Source organism: Mustela nigripes, chromosome 12, assembly GCF_022355385.1.
Source record: "Mustela nigripes isolate SB6536 chromosome 12, MUSNIG.SB6536, whole genome shotgun sequence".
In the NCBI taxonomy this organism is placed as follows: domain Eukaryota; kingdom Metazoa; phylum Chordata; class Mammalia; order Carnivora; family Mustelidae; genus Mustela; species Mustela nigripes.
In genome coordinates, this window is record NC_081568.1 from 62,483,011 (window position 1) to 62,492,207 (window position 9,197).

Here is a 9,197-nt window from a genome sequence, read left to right on the forward strand (position 1 = left end):
CCAGTGGAAACACATATCCTTGCCTGGCTTCCTGCCTACGAGTACAGAGTGCCTGGCTTTAGTGAGTACCAGAAGGAAGAAAACTCCTTTCTGGTACAGTTACCGTGTGCTGGGCACTGAGGAGGGCACATCATATATTTTCATCAATAGTCATGACAAAGTGGTGAGGTAGAGATGACCAGCTAATTTTATAGATGGAAATCTGCATCCTGGGATCCCAGGCTGATGGTCTTTCCATGTCTCTTTCAGCTTTAGGATCCTTGCTTCTCCCAAGCAAGGGGAGTGACTTCCAGGTCTAAGAAGTGACCTTCTTAGATAGACACTGGCAGAGAACATATGGAGAGGAGTTGACAATGTACCCAGAGCATGCAGAGTTTATCTTCTTAATTCAATGACCTAATACAAACACAAAGATGAGAGATAGAAATAATGTTACCATTGAGTGAATGTTGTATCTTGTGCCACACACGCTAGGAGATGTTTGACATGCATTATTTTGTTAACCTTCCAGGATGGTGTGAAGGAAGCCATTTCATCCCCATTTTACAGATGAGGAAACTGAGACTCAGAAGTCACATGACTTGCCCAAGGTCACAGAGCTGATCGGGACAGGATCAGGACTGGAACCATCATCTGTGTGACTCAGACCACTAAGCTATCTGCCTCTTTTTCTGCTACTTAATTTAACACTGAGAAAGGGTTTGCTCTGTCTTCTTCTAGAGAAAGGTCCGCACTTCGTGCTTCGAGGGTAACATGATTGACTATGGTAAGTATAATATTGTGCAGTAGAGTTTTCAAGCAGTTAAGTCCAACACCACAAACACAGCCTGAATGGCCCAACTCTTTTGAAAGAGCTGATAATTAGCTTCTTATAATTACCCACCCTGTTTTCAAGGAGATACAAAGGGGAAGAAAAAGTAGATTTCTTAGGTTGAGGGAAAGTGCTTTACCAATTTTCACAAAGAACAATTTTAACCGAACTGGGGGAAATGCAAAATGTGAAAACATGCCTTCAGGGGCTGGGTACATGGAGCGTGGGCCAGTGGCTTTGCAACTAGGTTTTTGTTTTGTGTGTGTATGTTTTTTTTTTTTTTTTTAACTTTTAGTGACTATAACTAAAACACAAAAAGTCTTAGTTAAGGCAAAATTTTGGATTGGATCTCACTGAATACACTCAATGCTAAAGGCAAGCATTTGATTCCAGTGTGTCTGCGGGTGACACTGGGCTACGGGCCAGGGTCCTGGTCTCCCTGGCAGGTACTCTTTCTTCTTCAGGTGACAGAGCTTTGTGTGGTTGTACACCCCTCCTCCACTCGAAGTCCTTTGGGTGTGAAGAGTGGAACCAGGGATGTAGCATGTGATCTGGACAAGTGAGCTGACCTCGGTTTCCAATTCTGGACAGTGGGCAAAGGGATTAACAGAACGGGGAGGGTTAAAAATGATAAAACCCATCTGTGCCCTGCATGTGGCAAATGCTCAGAAATGTTAGCTGTGATCGTGATTATGGTTTATGAAATTACAGTCCTATTCTTTAAACTGTGAAGTTAAACGCATACAGGTTCTTGCAAATCCCTCTGAGAATTACAGTCATCAGTGCCTCCTTGCCTGGGGGGGGTGTGGTTGTGTGCCTCAGTTTCCTTATTCTGTCCTCTATTCTCCGTGCCTTGTCCCGAACTGCCACTTTGGTGCAAAAGGGGACAGTTAACCATGACCCAGAACGACAGCGGCTCAGGTTGGTTGAAGCACTTCTCATTAGCACCTTTATCAAAATCAATGTTTTTGGTGAGCCCAAACCCTGGGGAAGAAACCCACTGAGTGCAGGAACTCCATGGAAAATTAGAAATTCTCCCTGAGTTTGGTGGTGGCAAGGAGATAGAGAAAATCTTTAGTCCGATGAATCTTCAGCCAGGGTGTACGGGGAGAATTTATGAGATCAAACTTGCTGAAAAATGCATATTCTATGATTGCTGTCCCAGAAGCCACGGATGGTGCCAGCTGCGGAAGTCCTGACTTGTCCTTGACATGGAGATTTGGGAATTACATTATTTGGGAAGCAGAAACTAAGACGCAGAGGAGAAAAATGGCCCCAGGCCTACAATCTTGGTGGCTCAAGAATTGTTGAAAACTTCTGGAAGAAGAAATGAGCCTTGTCTTGCAGGAGGGAGAAGGGAGACTGCCCCTGACCCTGGGAGGTCACAAGTCAGAGGGAAGTGTCCCCAACGGGCATCTTAACAGGAATAGTCATCCAGTGAGTATTCATTGAGTGCCTTCGAGGCCGGGAACCCTTCTAGGTGCTGGAGAGAGGACAGACCATGAACAACATGAAGTCCCTGCAGTTCCTCATTCCAGCGGGAAACAGAGTTTGGTTTATAAAATCATGATGCCATAAAAGTCAAGGAATGGGAAGCACGCGGTAAATGGAAGCTCAGAGGTTGCCATATGGCTTCTTGCTTCTCCTCGGGGGAACGTGTCTGAGGCTCAGTGGCCTTGACATCCACTTGACACGCACTTTGTTTGGGAGTCTCTGAATTTCCCCCGTTGGGCTGGATGAGGTGGGCCTAGCTTAGGAGTGGGGAATAATGCTTAGGAATGTCAGAAGAATGGAGCCAAGCAGTAAAGACAGTCCCAGAAATGGGGTGGTCTTCTGCGTGAAGGCCAGGCTGAGACTTGAACTGTCTCCAGAAGGTCTGGACTGTGCCTGGGGACAGCAGTCAGGCTCAGGGGGAGAGCTTCCAAATCTATTTTGCTGATATTCAGGGTCTTTTCTGTGGTGTATGATGGAATTTTTTTTTCCTGAACACTTATTATTGAATGCATAAAATAAGAAATGCATGAATACATTTTCAGCATGAAAGATGAAAATAATCTAAAATACAGAACAAAATGGGATATTTTTTCACACCCCCTCCCCATTCCAGTTCTTTCCCACAAAGTATCTGCTGTGAAAGAATCCATGTTCTAGACTCTTCTGTGCTTTTACGTTCCAACATGACCTGCCTCTTAAATCAGAAATAGAATTACAGTAGGTCCTATTGTTCCATGACTTACCTCGTCTCACTTTACAATAGGCACTGGAAATTGTTCATGTCCACAAGTATCTTTTTCATTATTTTTCAATGGTTACATTTCATAAATTTTTAAATATCATCTTCACTTTTTCCTACTGAGAAAGACACCCTGTTTACTGAGTAGTCCATGTATTATCATGAAATAAAATTCTTAAGTGTATATAGTTTGGTTTTCATATTTTCCATTTTGTTCTATTTATTGTCTATTTCAGAGCCACTAAACACACTGTTTTAATAACTATAGCTTTATAGCATGTTTTAATATATGGTAGAGCAAGTTCTTTATCATTCTTCTTTTTGAAAAGTTTCCTTATAATCTTTATGCATTTTCTATGTCAAGGTCAGAATCTACTTACCAAGTTTCATTAAACATCACACTGAAATTATGATTGGGATTACATTAAATATGAAGGTTATATGGAGAGAATTGACACCTTTGTAATTTGTCTTTTATCAAGGATTGCAGCGTGAATCTTCATTACATAGGACTTTTCATTGTTGTTAACATTCATTTCATTAGGTTTAATAAATTTCTTTATGTGGGTTTTGCATGGTTCTTATCAATCTATTCCTAGATGTTGTATGTATTTTTTTGTTTTTTCTTATTATGAATGGGAACTTCAGTTACATTTTCAAGTTGATTATTATGTAGTAAAGGAAATTGTTAATTTTTAAAATGCTGTGTAATATTTATCTACTGCCCCTTCATTGATGTCTCTTGTTAGTTCTGTTATTAGCTAATTCTCTAGGGAGATAATAATATTGCCTACAAATAATGACAATTTTCTTTGTTTAGAGTTTTGATGCTTGTGAAACATCAGCTATTACATCATTACTTTATTTCAGCAGAAACAGGTGTTTAATTTTATTGTGCTTTTGTAGCATCTATTAAAACGATTGTATGATTTTCTTCCCTTATCTGTTGAGCTGGTAAAATATATAAACAGATTTTTGTAGCATTGAATAGATACTGAATAGTAAAATATCCTTGGAATTTTAATATTAATATACTAGATTTTATTTGCTAACATTTTATTCAGCACATCTATATGTATGTTTCTGAGTGAGTAGGGCCTACTATTTGCTTGTTTTAATATTAATATCAGGATTCGCTCAGAGGCTAAGGAGAAATAATCTCCAACTTAATCTATGCTCTGAAACAGTTTATATATCATAGATAGCCTTTTTGTTTGTTTGTTTGTTTGAAGATTTGGTGGAACTTATCATAAACCGCTTGAGTTTATTTTCTTTTTAAGGGACAGGCCTTTAGTTACTTAAAACTTTTCTTCTGTTTGCTGATCTATTCAGGTTTTCTTTTTCTTCTTTTAAATATTTTATTTATTTGTTTGTGAGAGAGGGAGTGAGGGAGAGCATGAACAAGGAGAGGGGCAGAGGGAGAAGAAGATTCTCCACTGAGCAGGGAGCCTGACAACACTGGGCTCCAGCCCAGAATCCTGGGATCATGACCTGAGCCAAAGGCAGACATTTAACTCACTGAGCCACCCAGGTGCCCCTCTACTTAAGTTCTCTACCTCTTCTTGAATCAATTTTAATAATTCATATTTTCCTAAAAAGTCATTCATTTCATGGAGATGCTTACATTCATTGATGAGAACTAGTTCCTAGCATTCTTAAATGCATTTTTATTATCACTCTTATCTATAGTTCTTTGACTTCTTTCATTTCCAAAGTTATTTTTTAATATCTTCTCTCTGATTTTCTTGATAAGAGTTGTCGGAGATTTGTCTATTATATTGGTCCTTTCAAAAGACCATATCAGGTTGTACTGATCAAATCTACGGATTTTGTTTGGTTTGCATTCTATTTTATATTTCTACTGTCATCTTTCTTAATTTTTTCCTTCAGGTTAGAGAGTGCTATTTTGTTCTTTTCTGCTTTTTTTTTAGATGCAAGCTAAGTCTTTTTCTTGTCAACCTTTGTGGTTCTTAATAAATGCATTTACGGCCATAGATTTTCGTCTAAGTGAGTGGACTGGCCGGAGATCTTAACGGTGCTGAACAAGATAGGACTAATCCTGCTAATTCTCCAACTTGCCTGGATAACCATATGCCATGAGCCGGGTCATGAGTCCAGCGTCAGATCAGACTGGCTTATCTCATGCAAATCACATTCCCACACAACTCCAAAGAGATTTTCAAATCAGAAAGCAGCTCATTCCAGCATCACTTCTTGTTGGTTTAGCTTAAAACAAGTTTTACTCACATTTGCATGCTCTCCTTTTTCCACTGTCCATCTGTGTGTTTGTATATGGAAAAGTGCCAGTCGCCCATTTAAAAATTCCTCAGCATCTACAGCAGGCTGAAATCACAGTCATGCACCAGTGGTGGTCCTTGTGCTCCAAGTGTTCACAGTTGGGGGTGGAGATGGGGGTAGAGATCTAAGTAGGTAATCTCAGTAAATGAAGAAAGTGCTTGGAGTCGAAATATTCTAAGGGCGGAGAGGAGAGTTGGACTAAATCAGCGTGGAGGTGGAGGAGATCAGAAAGTAGGGAAGATCTCCCAAAGGAGGTGGCACGGGCTGAAATTGGGTATTTAACTAGGAGTTTACGTGGCTTCTAGGGAAGAAGGTTACTGTTCAGGCGAGGAATCAACTTAAATAAAAGGACAAGAGGTCAAAAGGAACAGGAACAGTTTGGTTAGCTGCACAGAGCTCAGTCTGGCTGGAGCAATGGGCTCGTCTCTGTCCTGGAGACTGGAAGGTCTACGGTGAACCCAGTAGCGGGGGCCCCAGAGGCTGATGGTAAGGGGGTTGGACTGCATCTTGTGCCGTCTAGGCAGAGTTGGGGAGGACATGACACAGATTCTGTGGCCTCAATGAAGAGGGGCTTGGGATGAAGAAATGGAAGTTACGGAGAATAAAGCAGAGAAAGCTCAAGGCGTCCAGTTGGAAGATGGCATCAACATGGATTCCAGAGATGTCTGGAATCTGGACTACATCCCGGTTTGTATCAAGCTCACCTGGGGGGTAGAGGGCCAAGACGACATCCAGCATCCCTCCCCTTCCTCCACAGGCACCTGGCTCCTAAATTAGGCACTGATGCCATAATCATGGGTTCCCAGGAGGGCGTGTTGGCGAGCCGGGCTTGCATCCTCCGCCCCCACCCCCCTACCCTTAAGGGGGTGTTGGCCATTCCTGAGCTCAGTTTCCTCTTCTGCGAGGATGCGTTTGGGAGGGTTCAATGTAAAATCCTTATTGTTTTTTCAGCGTTGTCGTGGTTCACACATCAGCATGTATTTTCCAGTTCTCAGACTGGGCTCTGAGGCGCATTTTATTAGTTCTGTTGTTTTTTTCCCCCTTAGGAAAGAAATGCCTTAGTTGGTCTGATGTAATGAAATGGTTTGTGTATTTTCTTTATGAGGAAAAAGCCCCTGCTACATGCAAGGCTTCTGCTCCCAGCAGACACTGCACAGATCGACATGTCTCCCTTTGTTTCCTGCTCCCCATCACAGCCCTAATGACATTCCCGAGGGTGGCAAAGGAGAGCTTTGGGTTGCCATGGGAACCGGGTGCCAGCAGAACCGGAGAATTCTAGCCCTTCGAAGGCTGCAGATTTATTCCCCTTGTTGCTCAGGAAGCAGAGCTGGCTGCAAAGATTGGGGGTGGGGGCGATGGAGATGCTGTTCTAGGTCTTTCCACAGCCCCCCCCCCCAGGGAAAGGAGGGTACTATTGGGTCCAAGCTGATGTCGGGGAGGACTCAGGGCCCTCTTTGGAGCGATCTCTGTTCCCCTTCCTTTGAATCACATCCAACCCCAAATATAACCAGGAGATGGGGGAGGAGCAGGAAGGAGGGAAATCTCTCTGCAGCCTCGAGTAGCCTGCACCCACACCCAGCACCCTGAGCAGACCCGAGTTGTTCTGGGCTCCCAGTTCTCCCCAGGGACTTCGCCAGGGGCTTCTCTGAGGTGCCAACATCCCCATGATCTCTGATTATCTCGTCACCACCCAAGCTGCTTTCACAGTTGGCAAACCTTTCCAAATGTGTAATTCATCAGCTCTTCAAAACAGCGCTGCAAAGGGAGGGTTGAGTCTTGCACCCATCGCACAGATGCAGATGAGAAGGCTTCAAGAAACTTTGCTCAGGAAAGCAGAGGTGAACCCTGAGTCCTGATGTCTGCCACTCAAGGATTCATCGGTCTCCAGGACAGAGAGGGAGCCGCCAGTGAGAGTGGGGAAAGGCACCAAGACAGCAAACAGTTAAACCAGCAGCCTCCACAGTGAGAGGGGTTTAGAAAAGAGGCAAATTGAGGTCCCAGTGGAAATGAGGTAAAGACCAGAACCTTCCTCCATCTGCTTCAAGGATGCCAGCCTGTGCCACACCTTACCTCGAAAAGCCTTGCCAAGCCACCTTTCTGGAATGGGATTTCTATACCCACTTCACAGGTGTGGGAACTGGGGCCCAGAAAGAAGCATCATGCTCAAGTCACATGTGAGCACGGGCCAGTCAGGATCTGACTAAGGATTCTGTCTGACTCTACCCCCAGGTTAGACCACCACCAGAGGTGTGACTCATACCCCATGGCCAGAGGAGGACCCCTGAGTATACATAGGGGGTCCTACACCTGTGTATACATGCTCACTCGCACACGCTCATACATGCACGTGCACACACACACATTCACATGTTCATACATACACACTCTCACACACGCGCACCAGCAACTCTCACAGCGCTCTTGCGCCTGCTTACTGGTGCTCATGCACAACTCTCTCACACACTCCCACACGCACACCTGCCCCCACACCCAGCCCTGTATTGTGTGGACGGTTTGCTACTCATGCTGACAGTAGGCACTGAAGCCTCCCGGCCACTCTTGAGGCACAAACGTGCCCAGAACCCTTGGAGACCCTCCCTTCTCCCTGTACCTCTGGCTCCGGCTCCCAGCCCCTTTGTAGACCCTCGTCTCCAAAGAAGCCATCCAAGCATCAACCAACCAACGGCCCCCACCCTGGCTTGGGAGTCAGGCCACAGTGCTCAGCCAAGCCCTCAGAAAGAGCTAGAGCTCCTTCCTGTATTTGGGTTCCTCCCCCTCAGAAAGAGCTAGAGCCTTTTCCTGTATTTGGGTTCCTCCCCACCCTCAGGCATGCATTTGCTCACAGAGTCCCATCCCTCATCCTGCCTGCTAACACCCCTGCCCTGTGCAGAGTCCCCCTGGCCTGGGCTGCTGTCCCTCTGCCGGGGGACTGGCCACCCTGCCCTTCCCTCCCCTTTTCCCACCCCTCCAGCCTCTCATCTGCCCCCTCCCTGGCTCTGAACCCACTTAAAGGAATACCAGGCACTGACCGCAGAGATGTTCAAATTCTGGGTCACAACCCTATAGTCAATATGAAATTCTTTTAGCATCAGAGATTAGCATTTTAAAGTAGTATGGGACAGGAAAGGAAATAAAAGACTTTTTTTTTTTTTTTTAAATTATAAGGGCCAGTATTACTTATTGAGACTGTTATTTCTATTGTATTCAGACATGAATGGATCGGTCCTGGATCGTAATGTGAGATGTGTTTTCCTTCTCTGGAGTATGGTCTGAGAGGTTTGAAGGTCGGTGGATTAAGTGAAAATTCATCCAAGCCTTCCTGGTCCTGCTCCCGAAGGCTTGTCCAGCTGCACCCCGCCCCCCCGGAATTAACTGCTCCCAGCGGGTGGTCGGTGTACCATCTGCTTCACTGCAGAACATTTGGGGTCCGCATGCCTCAGCCTGCAGAGCCTCTCATCCACCCCCAGCCACACATGTCTCCCCCCCCCCCCACCACCCACCACTCTCTCCTATAGAATCCACTCTGAAGTTTTTCTCTCTCCTTTCCCCTGAAGAAACTGCTCCCCACAGCTGTTCACACGCCGGTCATTTTATATCATTGCAAGCAGCGCTTGTGTGTCTGACCTGCCCTTTTCTCCCGCCAGACTGAATCCTGTCCGGGAAAACGAAAGGGGAGCCGTGCCTGGCCTGGGAGCAGTTAGCAGGCAGACCCTCTGCCCTCGTGAAGCTGAGGATCTGGTAGCAGAGGTGGAAAATGGGCACGTTGGCAAACTAGACGCATCGCCGAAATTGTGCTTCGTGCTCCAAAGAGAAGTGAGAGTGGCTTACACAGCAGAAATGGACTGTCTCGTTGTC

At 45.1% G+C, this 9,197-nt stretch overlaps 1 long non-coding RNA gene across 1 annotated transcript; it reads right to left on the minus strand.

Moving 5' to 3' along the window:
- Window positions 1-238: 238 nt before the first annotated feature.
- On the minus strand, window positions 239-8,045 carry LOC132027838 (uncharacterized). The gene is made up of 4 exons (XR_009407221.1): window positions 7,954-8,045; window positions 5,292-5,516; window positions 3,049-3,163; window positions 239-396 (listed from the first exon to the last, which is right to left on the minus strand). It is a non-coding gene; the product is annotated as an uncharacterized LOC132027838 (long non-coding RNA).
- Window positions 8,046-9,197: the final 1,152 nt, after the last annotated feature.